This window comes from Aythya ferina (genome assembly GCF_964211825.1).
Source record: "Aythya ferina genome assembly, chromosome: 7".
Classification (NCBI taxonomy): Eukaryota; Metazoa; Chordata; class Aves; order Anseriformes; family Anatidae; genus Aythya; species Aythya ferina.
Genome location: NC_140302.1, coordinates 26,181,943 through 26,196,238, shown reverse-complemented (window position 1 = coordinate 26,196,238; position 14,296 = coordinate 26,181,943). Strand labels below are relative to the sequence as shown.

Here is a 14,296-nt window from a genome sequence, read left to right as displayed (position 1 = left end):
CCTGATCTCCTCTAGAGCTAGGCTGGGATAGCCCAGTTCCTATCACAGTTGAATTTTAGGCTCTTTTACAGACTGAGCTCAGCAGTACATCCTTCTGTTAAATCAGCTCTGATCAGTTCATCTCCTTTCGTCATCTAATTGATGCTGCTGGCTTGCCAGTCACTGATCTGTCACCTTACCAGATAATACTGAAAACCAAATGCACACCTGAATCCCAGGCCACATGCAGATTCAACTAACACATTTTTCCATCATAAAATGGTTGAATGCAGGAAACTGCTCAAGTATTAAAAGCTTCTTCATTTGTGTTTTTTTTTTTTTCCTTTATCTAATCTCTCTTCCATAACAATAATCTTCTTAGCATGATGTTACCTTCATTTTGGTGTTTGACATCAAAATAGGGGTAAAACAATGAGAATGCAAAGAGAATGCAAACTTGTGCAAAGCTTTTTTCTTCCATCACGGGGCCACAGAGCTCAGAATTTTTATCTGGGAAGGTTTGAGCTGGAAGAACTTCACAAGCAGTCTAGCACAACCACGTTTTTATTTATGTTTTTTGTTTTGTTTTTTTTCACTTAACCTTGTACAGTCCAATCATTTTTCTTCCATTGTACAATCAACCTACCAGCTAGATGCTAGCTTCTCCAGTGTTCCCCACATCTGAGATTGTCCTGAACAATTTGATTTCCTGCTCAATTCTTTCTCTGTCTCCTACTCAAATGTCTGCTACTTACACCTCCAAGGGATCAGCTTTAATCCACACAGATTAATCATTTCTTAATTAGGCATGTGTTTTTTTTTTTTTTTTCCCTGTTTAAAAGGTGTGAATTTTAATCACTTAACTTTACTCTGTTATGAATAAAAGCCCTCATACCTGCAAAGCTTGCAGTATGACAAATATTTTAAAAAGCAGTTGAAGACATAGCAGAAGGCCTACCACAGGAAATACCTTCCAGAGTGCAAGATCTCACATCTTTTTTTTTTTATTGCAGTGAAACCTTGTAGGATGGATTTCATTAAATCTTTAAAGCTAGAGTAATGTTACAGTGTGGTATAAACACCTTAATTTTTAACACAAATATGTTCTTCATTTATGCATCACAAACTACAGTAACCATGTTTTCCTTTCCATCCAGTCAGATGGTAGTCAAAGAGGAGGACTTTTGCAAGTGGGGATTTGACTGAAATAATTTACTCTATGAAGGACATAGAAATTGAGCGATGTCTATTCACCATGCTTCTTGTTTTACTGCAACACAGCAATTGATCTGCTCCAAAAATAAAATAATAAAATAAAATAATTAAAATAAAATAGCAAAGAACAAGTAGAAGATTTATATACAGACAGGAGTCTGTTGCTCTCAGGATGTTAGATTACCATATAATCAGAAATATGTGGCTAAGTTTTTTGAAGTACTGAATGATTTCATGAAATCATTATGCTTCTTCAGTACCTATGCACCCTTAGATCAAATAACCTGGTTTCAGCCTTCAGTATTTTGCATCAACATCAGCTCAGGAGAGCCCTTTCTTATAACTGGGAATAAAAACTCCTTTTTGCTCTTTGTAACACGGAACATCCTGCATTGGCTCATAGGATTAACCAATTGGTCTTGTCAAATTGTTCGAACTCATATATATATTATTAATTTTATTGGAGAAAAAAAAAAAAAGAAAAAAAAAAGATTCTACACAAAATTGATTTTACATTGAAAGTAAAATCAAATATACCTTGATGATTTACATCTCCACAGATCCATGCAATAGCACATGATTTAAAATTCTGTATTTAGTTAATCTCTGAATCTAGGTTGTAGAAAATGTACTTTCCTGAAATACCATCTATCATCTTTTGTTTCTTTTTTGAATTGCGCATTCAGTAAAATGCCTTTTCAAAACATCCTAAATTATTCATTAATTTGTGCAGAATTTAGAACACTGTTTCAGACCATGTCAATATATTATTTTTTTTTTAAATAAAAATATAAATTACTTTGAAATTGATCTTTGCTTATAAATCACACTACACTTTTTGAAAACAGCAGCCTTCCATATTAAAGTGAGAATATGGTCACTGGAGTTTATTATACATAAAAAAAAAAAAAAAAAAAAAAAAAAAAAAAAAAAAAAGAATGCATTTGCTAAAACTGCAAGATTTTTACTTTGCTTTTAGATTGACAGAAAATTATTTGATTTTGCTGGATGGATCAAGAGAGCAAACAGAATATTAATTGTTCAGTAAATTCTATATTAAATTTTAATGCTTTGTATTTGTGAGCATTTCACACTTTATCATCATTGTTGGAAAAGGTGGAGATACGTGTTCTAAACCTGAACTTGGAGCCCTCTTGTACATACTCCAGCCCTCTAGCCTAAACCCCAAGTTTCAAAGTGCAGCTGTTGGATGATTTCATTTTGGAAAACATAGACATCCTTGAAAACTTAGATCTGGGAAAATGGACTTCAGGGAAAATGAGCAATGGAACTCCTGTTTAATGTCCAATCTGAGATACGTTGAGAGAAAAGCAGCATATCCTATCACTTTTCCCTTCATCCACATACTTTCTGGTGACCTTGCATTTAAACTGACTTGTACTGCTTCTCACGGCAGAGTATAAAGCTATAAACACAAGTCACTTTTTGCTAACATCGTGTGGTAATATATAATATGACCAAATGAGAGCTGACAGGAAGTGAGAGGACTTCTTCTGAAACGTGAGGCAAAAAGGAACAAATCATCTGGATGGAAAGCTGCAGATATAATTTTATTCATCGGGCACTGCAGAAAGGAATTAAGGTGGAAATACACTTTTCAAGGTATGGGGGAAATTCTCCCCATGTTGTATAGGATCCACTGGGGAGATACTGTCCTCTGTAAGTACTTGCAGTAAATTTGGGTAGTATTAGATCTCTTTGGAGAATGAATATAGGCCAGCCATAGCATATCTCTTTGAGATAGTGAGAACAAGCTTGATCGTGTGTCAAATCAGATACCCACCCCACTTTCAGTACCAGAGGGGAGCAGAAGCATATAACCTCTCCATGTATTTCCCTCATTTCTCACCTTACAAGAGACCTGAGATATGTGCCCCTTCAGAAAAATCCACCTCCATTATTATTATTAACAATTCTTCCTTTGCGGTTTGAGAAGCACCACTCCTCAAGGGGTTCAGGCTTTTAGACATAGAAGTCTTCATATTCAGTCCATGATGTCTGAATTGCATTACTACCTGAAAATGCACAAAAGTGGGAAAATCTTGACAAAAGCAACAGATGGTGACAAAAAGAAAGAAAAAAAAAAAAAAAAAAAAAAAAGCAGAAAAGATAGCAGACATGGATTTCACAGCCTTTTTAGAGTTTAACAAAACTTTGTCTCTGACTCTCCTCTCCTCCATGAGATTTTTGCATAACAAGCTTTAGGAGCAGTCTCATTATCTCATGTCATAGTCAGTATAAGCCGTCTCCACTGACACTGAGTTGGCCGAGTTGAATGGATCTGAACTAGTTAAGGTTTATCTCTGAGCAAGGTGATACCTTTATAATGATGCCATGTGATCAGTGGCCTTAGCAAATGTAAGAAAACGAGGAATTTTCTTGGCGCCTCACTGACTGTATTTTTAGGATTACATCCCATTAAGATTGATGGGGTGATTAGCATAATTAAGTCAGTTGGCCCTGGAGCTTTCCTTTGCAAAGCAGCAATTACTGATGTTTTTTTCATCCTCGCCTATGTCTTCTCAGAGACATCTATTTTGCGTCAAAGAGAAAAGCAATTTTTTACCCCAGAGCAATTTGGCTTTAGACCAAGCTTTTCACAGCTTTGTCTCAGGACACTGTATAACATCACCGTAACTAGAGATGGAAAAGAACAAATACATAATCCAGTCCCAGGGCACAGCCAGAGACAACACAGGATTGTTTAGCCAGCAGACTTACTCATAGATTGTACCTAGGTTGGTTTTAATTGACCTTTTATTTAAAGAATCATCCCATAGACCTCTGACATGCTGGAAACTGAGCCTGCACTTTCTTTCACTTTTTTTTTTTTTTTTTTTTTTTTTACCCCTATACTTCTGTCCTTTCTTAACACAGATAAAAGAAAAATCGTAACCTTGATTTTATCATGGAATGCTGATTCTTATAGAAATAAGGACAGCAGTACTGTTTGCTCCTGAAATGAAGGTTGTGGTTTTTTGTTTGTTTGTTTGTTTTAGTTTTTATTCCTGAGGTGCTCTCTTATATCCTCATAGTGCTCCATCCAAGCAAGTTTCTTGCTTTGGTCTCCACTTCAAAATCTTGATGCACCTTGGAGAAATGGTATCTTAGATGTTACAGAAAAATCTTAAGATTTCACAAATGACCCACAGGGGAGCAGGAAATTGGACCAATGGTTCAAATAATCCTAAAGAGCATCTGACTGTTGAAACGCACTTTGCCCTTGACATGGTAATTGTTCGAAAAGCAAAATGACCCAAGATATAGGTAAGCCAGAAAAGTTCTTTACCCTTTACAGTACAGGAGAGATAGGAATTTCTTTAACCCTTCTCCTAGCTTTCTGTGTGCCCCTGGTAGGATGAAACAGTAACCTCATTGAAGCTATTGGATAAATGAGCAACAAGCTGTTTGCTAGGTGTTATTTAGTGCTGAATCCCTTTAAATCTATCCTATTAATAATAGATATTGTTATGAACATGTCAGGGATTCAATTAGTATTTGTTACTAATGTTTCCATGTCATGATTGTTTAATCTTATTATGGAAGTATATTAAACCTTTATTAAAACATTGCTCAGTCATTTGTCAGGTCTTTATGAACAAATTATAAAAGGAACCTGGCTGTAAATTGACCTGCTCTCATGTCCGATGCTGCTGCTCCTCTGACTTCTAGGTATCTACCTCTGCCTGTGGTTTGCTCACTAAAAATAGCTCCACTCCCATATTTTCTGTCTGCAGGGCTAACCCCCTATGGCCACGTATGATGGGGAGCTCTCAGGAACAGAGCAAGGATGTGAAGCTATGGCTGTTCTGCAGGGCAAACAAGAGGACCAGTGGGGTCGTTATATTTTTCTTATCAAAATGTCAGTGCAGTCAGTGTGATCCAAGTTCTCTGTTTACGTGGGCACAACTCAAGACTAAATCTGTTTAAGAAATATGAATTTTTAAAAAATAAGATCATATTTTTGAGTACTTCGGTGTATGCTTCATCTCCTAAAAACTGTCCTCTTGCCTTTTGAATGTAAAGAATCTGGACACCAATATGTTGAGTATTCTGAAACTGTGTCCAGCTTTCCCCTTCTACACATCTGTTTTCTTTCCCATTCAGCATGTGCACTGCAATGAAGGCACGGCTCTGAAAAGATCAAAACACTGTTTACTTCTTACATGAGCAGAACTCATAAATGAACTTATTGTCCCCTCAGCCTGTTCAAAACCCAGGCATCACCAACAGCCATGATGATTGCCATTGACAAAGGTTTTGAAGATCATGAACAAATAGGTCTCATTCTCTAGGAAGTGAAAATTGTACCTGACTTCCAAACATGCCATGATTAAGAGACAGATCCTGAGCATCCAAATGTAAGCTTCACTTAAGGCTGTTTCCTGAGGATCTAAACTCACAGCACCCTTAGATTGGTGCTGAGTATAAGGTGCCATTAACATGGCACGCATGAGTAAAAGAATTATTATAGAAAGAAAGGTGTAAAGAGAGAAAAGGTTATGTCTTCTTAAGGGTGCTGCCAAAAGAATTTAGAATGAGTAAAAATTAGAAACGGATTAAAACTAGAATTTAAGAAACATTGTGGACATGTCTTGAATGTCACAGAAGCAGAGTGAAAAGACTGTAGGGAGCTGGCAGTTTAGGGTCATATGCACTCATGCGCTCAGTCTTTTATATAGAATGTGTGCCGAAAGTGCTATGGGAGCTCTCAACCAAATCTTTTGAAAGTGCATGTGTGTTATGTACTCACGGTGTGTCTGTCACATAGTTTGGAGCATACCCCAGTAGGCAGGAAGCATGTTCACATCAGGATTTCTATTTAAATTTGTCTTAGGGAAATTAATCTGCATGTACCAAGGCAGTGTAGAGGTGTGAACTAATGCAAAGGAAAGATCTGTGGGTTTGCATTAAACATATATATCTATATTTGTATATATACAGTGTATATATAAATACAAATGCAAATAGTAGTGTAATTATATATGTAAACGTTACTATAAATATAAATATAATTACAAATATAAATATAATTATGAATATAAATATAAGTATATATATGTTTATTTATTTAGATATTTTTTCAAGACAATTTGCTAATGAAAACATAGCTTCTATGATACAGGTTTAGAATAATCTCCTTAATTATTTTGGATGTCAATTACATTTAATTAAACTCATGCTTACAGCCAGAAACTCACATGGACCAGAATGGAGAGGCAAGGGAGGGGGAGAAGCTGCAAAATTACTTGGCTTCTCCAAGAAGCCGTTACTAGGCTTAGGAGATCTGATAGATGATAGGATTTAATCAAGTCTTAATTGTCTTGAATTTGAGGGTTATAAAGGATGGTGAAGGCCTCTGTATAGATTGGAAAAGTTAAGTCAAATGTTTTATCCATGTATCATTAAGAGAGAAGAGACTGGAGTTGATTGCTAGGAATTATAAAAGTGCTGGCAGTCAATATTGCTTTCATTCCAAACTTATATTGATGACTTGACTTCTGGGATGTTGGGGTCATTGCAATTGCTTTTTTTGACTAAGCAAAAGCAAAATCATATAATGATCGGCATGTGGTTGAAAAATTGAGAAAAAGATGACCAGTGTGAGAATATAAAAAAGGAGAAAGATTGGGGCAGATGGAATCCAGTAAGGAGAAACTGAGATTAAATAGTAGAAAGATAAAATACATCCCCAGCAAGGTAAATTTCCTCTGAAATTCCAGCATTTTTATGAGACTTCAGTCTCATAAAATAATAAATAAATACATATATAATAATATGATATCAAAGGTTTTCCTTAAAACAGAAGTTTTTAAAACTTGTAAGAATCAGATTAATATTTTGCTTGCAGAATATGGGATGGGAGATTCAACAATGTTTCTTCCCCAAGGAAAGCAAATGTTCCGAGCTATCTTATTGATTTTAATAATTGTTCACTCCGACTTTAAGATTTCTAAATCTAATTTACAATATACAACCTATAATTTCCTCTTTGTCCTCTTCAACAGAAGAAAACATGTGAGGGAAAGCTGATGTTTTGTGCCCTAATTAACTTAGCTGTGGTATTATAGCACCTCCATGTTCTTCCAAGGAAAGCAGAGGGTTTGGCAAACCTCAAGGTGTCCGCTGGACTACTACATGAGGGACTAGCATTTTCAGACAGTCTCTGGCTGCTTCTCCACCTGACTCTTCTTTTTCCCCACTTGAAACAAGCTTGTGCCTCTAGAATACGTGGCAGTAATTGACCCCAAAAGCGGGGGGTCAAAAATAAAATAAAATAAAATAAAATAAAATAAAATAAAATAAAATAAAATAAAATAAAATAAAATAAAATAAAATAAAATTTAAAAATCTATCTAGATCATTAATACAAAGTAGTTAAAAGTACTGTTCAAACTCAGTTTTTGTCCCACATCCACTGCTGCTGCTAGCTCACTGGCAGGAATGAGGAAAGGTGAGTTTATTCCACCCTAATGTCCAGTCTATGGAAGAGCTGAAACAGTACCCCCACAACTGTTTCTGTGGCATACTTGTAAATTATCTGACATTTCACATGGATCCAGCACCTGGTATAAGGATTCCTCATGGCTCTTTAATACAAATACTCTGATCTGACACAAAATAAATGGAGGAACAATGTTTTCTGAACCTCAAAATTGAGTTGTGATTGTTGCAAATGCCCAGATATTCTATCCTTTTTACTTGACAAATATTGTGGAGGATGATTTTGTTCTCCTCTTTGTATGAATGTTGGTGGATTTTGAAAATGGTAAGGAATGAATTTAAGCATGAAGTGACGGAGCCAGATGGAGTATCTCAGCCAGACATTAGACTGGAAAACTTAGAGCACCTGGAAATATATCTGTGGCAAAGAGAAAATTACAACCATATCATGAATGGGCCAAAGTGTCTGAATTCCTGTAGTGCTCCTGGATAGAATATATTTAATATTGGTGCAATGAGTGCCCTGATTGTTTAAGCTAAATATTTGTGGTGATCAGACCTCAGAAAGATTAGAGTTAGCTAGAGACTTAGGCTTGTCATCTTTCATAGCAGAGTTTCAAACTGTAGACTCTATCTTGCAAGTAGAGCAATGAAGTCACCATGAAGGCCAACAAGACTTTCTTAGGATTTTGCACTAGGTTTAGCAATTAGAATATAATGAGTGGTACAGAGGTTAGGGTGGGTTGGGAGAGACTTTTTCTTAACATGTGTTAAATGGTTGCCTTCCACATCTTTCTCTCTAGAACACAGTAATTTGCCTTAATGCTTATTTAACAGGCAGCATTACAGAGTAGCAAAAGCAGATTCAATGAAGTCCAACAAATCTCTAACCCATCTGTTCACACAGCATGAATCCCATGCTCCAACAGCAGGACTGAGAGCAGCGCAGTGCTCTCTGCAGCAGCATCACAAATGTGAAGCTTTAAATGTGATCTCTAGCCCAGGGCTGACCTATGGCAGAGAGAACTGGAAATGCTAAGATGGATCAGCAGATGGTTAGCAACTTTAAAATAATTTATGTTTATATTTTCCACTTTCCCAGTGAATATTCATTTTACCAAGTGAAATACCGTATTTCCTCTCTTTGTTAGGGTATGCACCTATGATTTAATTGTGACTTGGCTCCAACCTGTGTTCAAACTATCGAAACCAAAGGCACCTGTTGCACAGTATTCTGTGCCTATCAGTGGTCAAAAACAGAAACTGTGGAAGACTTACTATGGGCATGTTTAGTTACTAACATAACATCTTACTTCCATATTGTCCTCAGTTGAGCATCAGTAAACAAGCACTTGTGCTTATTTTAGTACAGTTAAATTCTTAAAAGTGTAAACAATCTCTATGAAACTGCTGCATTTTACAAGACCCCAGGGGTAAGTCAAGGTTATCTGCAGTCAGCTGACTGGTGGTAATTTACTGTGCCGTCATAAAATGAACTTCATGGCTGAAACTGGGTATCACTTTAAATACTGATGCTCAAGACTAGTGCTGAAATAAAACATAAAAAATAAATAAATAAATAAAAATCTTGTCCCAGATTTTTGGCTTTATGCACTTTTTATTACAGCAGCTGCAATAGCACAGCTGGGACCGGAATAGCAGCCAGATGATGAAAAATGGTTTACTGGAAGAGTCCCACTACCAGCAGTTATCAGGGAGATGTGGGAGATGTGACTGTGTTCATGGAACCTCTCCTACCACAGAGAGTCTTTCTTCATCTACCACTCCACAAAGCACCAAATCATTTGAAATCCATGTCCCGTTTTAGGAGAGACCCTGAGTTCAGGATGGTTCAGATCCAAAATTTTGCTTTGGTCCAAGGTGGAAACACATTATTTAGAAGTGACTTTCATTTCAGTACCTGACCATCATGATGTTTGAGATTATTATATTTTCTGGCTTTATTTTCTATCCTGTTTTATTTATACTTCTCATTACTCTATCGATACCCTTTTTATTATTTATTTCATTTTTATTTTCTGAGCAACAGAATCCTGACAGACGAGCAGAAAGCCCTCTGCTCATGCCAGATATACTTCTGCATGATAGACTTTGGGCAGAGATTTTAGTCTGAATGAAGATTTAACAGGGTGCTGATTGTAGGTTTCTGCACAAACATATGTCTGATCCGGGCAGTCAAATACAGACCTCCCACTGCCTTTATTTCTGCCTAATGCCATTCAGAATATGCTGATATGCTGCAATTTCTTTAAATATGTTTTGCCTACGCACATTCTTCTATAATACTTAGCTGTCTGAAGCAACTTTTAACAATTCATAAAAATTAAGTTACCATGGGGTGAGTGAGAAAGATCAAGCTGCTTTTAAACTACATGGATAGAAATGAGAAATGATACTGTCAAGCAGGGATGTCCTCTCTTGTTTTCAGGAATTGTCTGCTACAGGGTTTACCACCGCAGACCTATTGGGCCAGATTCTGATTGTTCTTTGAATGACAAAAGAAAAAAAGGCAGTGTGAGAGAGATCAGAGGCTACAGGGATGTATACATCTTATTTTGAAGTATTTCTTTCTTTATTTCCTCCACTGTAGGTATCAAGTTAATTTAACCTGCAACTTTTTGAACAGGTTTTAGGAAACTGGGCACTGAAACCCAGCTGAACATCCTGACTGAACATTAGGGAACTGGGGTTTCTAAATGCCTTTTAGTCAGGGCCAGAGCCAGTAGAATTGCTGCTTTGGATTAATCTTCAGAAGTACATTAGCTGAGGCAAAAGAGAGCACTACATGGTCTATCCCAATGACAAAATGTGTAGGTTTAGGGTAATTCAAATACCCCCACTGCTGAATCAGGGCCTGCAGTAACATTCTTCTTAAACTTCTGTAGATTTTAAAACCATACTGGACTATAGCTAATATATATAAAACAGGCATTTCAATTTTATTTGGGAAACTATTGATTTTAGTCCTTACAGCTGTAGTATTTTCTAGGCATACAGTTCTGATTTAAAGGCTCCCAGCACTGGAAAATTTGCCATATTTCCTTTGTCAGTCAATCTACTAATTAACCACCTTCACTGTAAAAATCAATAACTTAGCCCTAGCCTAAATTTCTGTTAGCATCATCTCTAAAAAACTGCATCTCATTGTGCTTTTCTCTAATAGATGATTCTGATCTAGTTTCTTCAGATACTAGAAACCCTCCTCCATGCAAGTGTAAAAGAATATACGTCATACCACAGTTATGCTGCTTGTAAGGTTAAAGGCTTAGCTGTAGCCAGGCTGCTGCTTTATACAGTGTGTGATAACTCAGACCTACCATTATAAACACTAATCCTACCAGAAACTTATTCCATTTTGTTTAACAGTAAACAAAACCATTAGCACAGTCCACTGGAACATTCAGACTAGAACCCAACTATCCTTAAGTTTTCACTGTTCTTTGCACTTTCATAGTGAGAATCAATCAATATTATAAAGCATTATTGGTATTATGATGCTTATACTCAAAATATCTTTAGGGTTTGTCCTGACAGCGCATATCAGTGTGCTTGTGGAAAGCTCCCTTTCCTGACTGATGTAATTAGAGGTCTATGGTATTAAAAGAGATCTTTATAGTTATGGCAAAAAATGTTCTGCTGACTTTGAGTTTTTACTCAGGAGCTTAGGCAGGAACTTATTTTAAAATTTTATTGAGATAAAATAAAATAAAAAAAAAAAAAAAAAAAAAAAAAAAAAGTTCATTTGGCCAGGACTTTCAGTTGCTGAACAGTACAGTACTACAGAAGCAGATGTCCCAGTATCCACAGGCCCCAGAAACATGGATGCCTTAATTTTGCTGATGTGGTCCTGAGTTTTCTAGGTGGTATTTGGAAAATGCTAGTCCAGAAGAAGAGTAAGATTTTTTTGTTTTTTGGACACAGATATAAGTGTTAGATCTGTGTTTATACCTGAGAAAGTTCTTTCCTCAAGGGAGGAAGGGAGGAAACCATTACTGTATTAAATGTATTAAAAAGTATTAAATGTACTTTTCTGAGTCACCTGCAGAAGTTGTAAAGACCCCCTTGCCTCTACCAGCAAAAGATCTCAAAGATAGCTAAATATGGCAAATCATGGCACTGAGGGAACGTACGCATTCCAAGGAATCAAAGCTTCTGACAAAGACATAAGACGTAGTGTTCTGGAATATATCCCCTTGGTGTTCAGTCTTGAAGGATATATGAGGTTTCTGCTCCTACTTAGAAAACAAACAAACAAAAATCTTTCCAAAACAGTATGGGCTCTTCCCCAGTTTCTGAAATTGTATTTTATTTATGACAAAGATTTTCCTTACTTGGCTCAGACAACTCCTAGCTTTCACAAGATCTTCAAAATTCTGGACAGGAGACTCTGTTGTTCTGACCTTTCCATTCATTGTCTGATTTCATGCATGGAGATGTGAAAATCTCACTGGAATTGCCAGACAAGTCTTCAGTCCTGTGAAGTTTAAGGGGTTATTCTTAAACACAAACACAAGTTGATTTCAGAGAAAGTATTCAGGCTTACTCAGCTTATGGTCCTGGAATTGAGCATGTAAAAGTGTGACACAGGATTTAGGAAAACAAATTTCAGATCTGTAAAAATTTTTTTGTTTCAGTATACCTACCTTTATTCCAAGATGGAAATAAAGCTGTCAGACAGATCCATGCACCTACAGAGCACTGTAAAAGTTCAGCTACTGACCTAAATTTCATAAAATTCCTCTATATTTAAAAGAAGGTGTCAAAATTCACATTCATACTTCAAACCAAACTCCTGCCTGAGCTGACAAAGTGACTGTGTAGGTCTAGATCTGAACTTCATGACCCCATCATCTATATCTATTTACGCATTTAAACAAGAACTTTAACATGTCACAATCCACATTGTCAGAAATTGATGAGTAGTTTTCTAGTTAATTAGCTGTCAACCATTTTTAAATAGGAAACAGGATCTATGTTTAAAATATGTTAAAAGATTCAGTCACCTTTGTTAATTGGGTGTCTCATCAGGAAAATCTTTCACCCTGTGCTGCAGGTTTCCTTTTAAACCAAGCCACCTGCACCATTCATTTAGTTGACAAGGGGAGAGGGCTCATCTCTCATGATGACTTGCTGCTGTGGTAGCCATTTTCAGCAGGACACTCCCATTTTTCTTGAGACATTTCTCTTCTATCTTTAGCATCACAACCAAAGCCCAGGACCATTTACCTTGTCAAGCTACTTGCCTCCTTGGTAGAAGAACATCAATAACCCACCAACCCTGGAATTATTTATCTCCAAACTTGCTGAGCCCTTGGTTACTAAATGGAGAGTCATGAAAAATGTCTGCCTAGTGACACCATGCAATTCGCCATCCTGTTCATGTCAGACACTTTCCATAAGAAAGAAGGAGAGGCTGCTTTCACAATGTACACCAAAGCAATGATAGAGAAAACACCAGGATACTCTGCAACCTGTTGTAACTATCAGGACTGCTGCACTTATACCCATTAGAATATATTCCCAGCTACAAAGTGAATCAAACTTGTGTAGGGGAAAAAAAAAAAAAAAAAAAAAAAAAAAAAAGTATTTTAACTGTGAAACTTATATTTTGATAATGGCATATTATCAGGAGATTAGATTATTAACTTATTTGATTTATGGCTTTTGATAAAATACACATACTTATGCGAATTGTGGTAGTACACCTATATTAATAAGCTCTTCCTGTTTATGGCTGCTTATAGATCACTTTTAGGTCACTAGAAAGGGAAAGGTATAGTAGAATATGCTGATGCATGATCCTGTGACTGAGTTCATCCTCCCCTTTGACTCCATTCAATCTTTGATGAGTTCTCTGTGCTTGAAACCATCCCCTAGATTCTCTCAGACTTCATGCCCTGCCTGCAGCCCAGCCTCTGATGAAGTGTATTAGCTTTTCAGTTCTGCAAGAGATTCAGGTTGAAATTCATCCAGGACAATTCAAGATTAGTGACTGCAATTCCAGCTATTCCCCCACCCCTTTCATGGTCCTGGAACTGGAAGCCCTTTTTGACTTGATGCGTTTCAGGATTAGATTCATCAGTGGTTATAACATTCAGAGTACTGAAGTCAGGCTGGTGTCTGTTAGTGTCCTTTAATATTGTTTTGTCAGGGAAAGAAAAGTCAGACACTTAATTAAATGGGTAAATAAAATCCTGGTGGATCTGCTTTGCAAACCAGGTTGTCAAGACTTTTAGAAAGAAAAAGCTGTGGGAAAATAAAGAAAATTAGAGGGGACTGCTTTTAAGGGTCATGGCAGGTGTTTGCAAAGGATGAGGGACAATGTCAGCAGCTTAGCTTCCTATCCAGCTAGACTGACATTCTTACTGTTTCACTTCTCCCCTAAATTCCTTCCATCACATGGTAATTTTCAGTGCATGCATGTACACATCTGACCTGGATAAGCCAGCTTTGAAATGGCTGTAAAGAATTAGTTGCATTCTAGTCCTTCTGCTGTGGCTGCAGGCAATCAGCATTCAGGGGAGCCATGTCCACTTCTGCCAGGTCTGACCCTGCTTAATTTACACAGTTATGAAGATCTAATGAGACGTTTCAGAAAGCCGCTAATACCATGGGG

General features: G+C 36.8%; 1 long non-coding RNA gene across 1 annotated transcript; it reads right to left on the bottom strand.

The window, feature by feature from the left end:
- Positions 1-11,940: 11,940 nt before the first annotated feature.
- LOC311439977 lies at positions 11,941-12,612 on the bottom strand. The gene is made up of 2 exons (XR_014695126.1): positions 12,324-12,612; positions 11,941-12,154 (listed from the first exon to the last, which is right to left on the bottom strand). It is a non-coding gene; the product is annotated as an uncharacterized lncRNA (long non-coding RNA).
- Between the last annotated feature and the right edge of the window lie 1,684 nt (positions 12,613-14,296).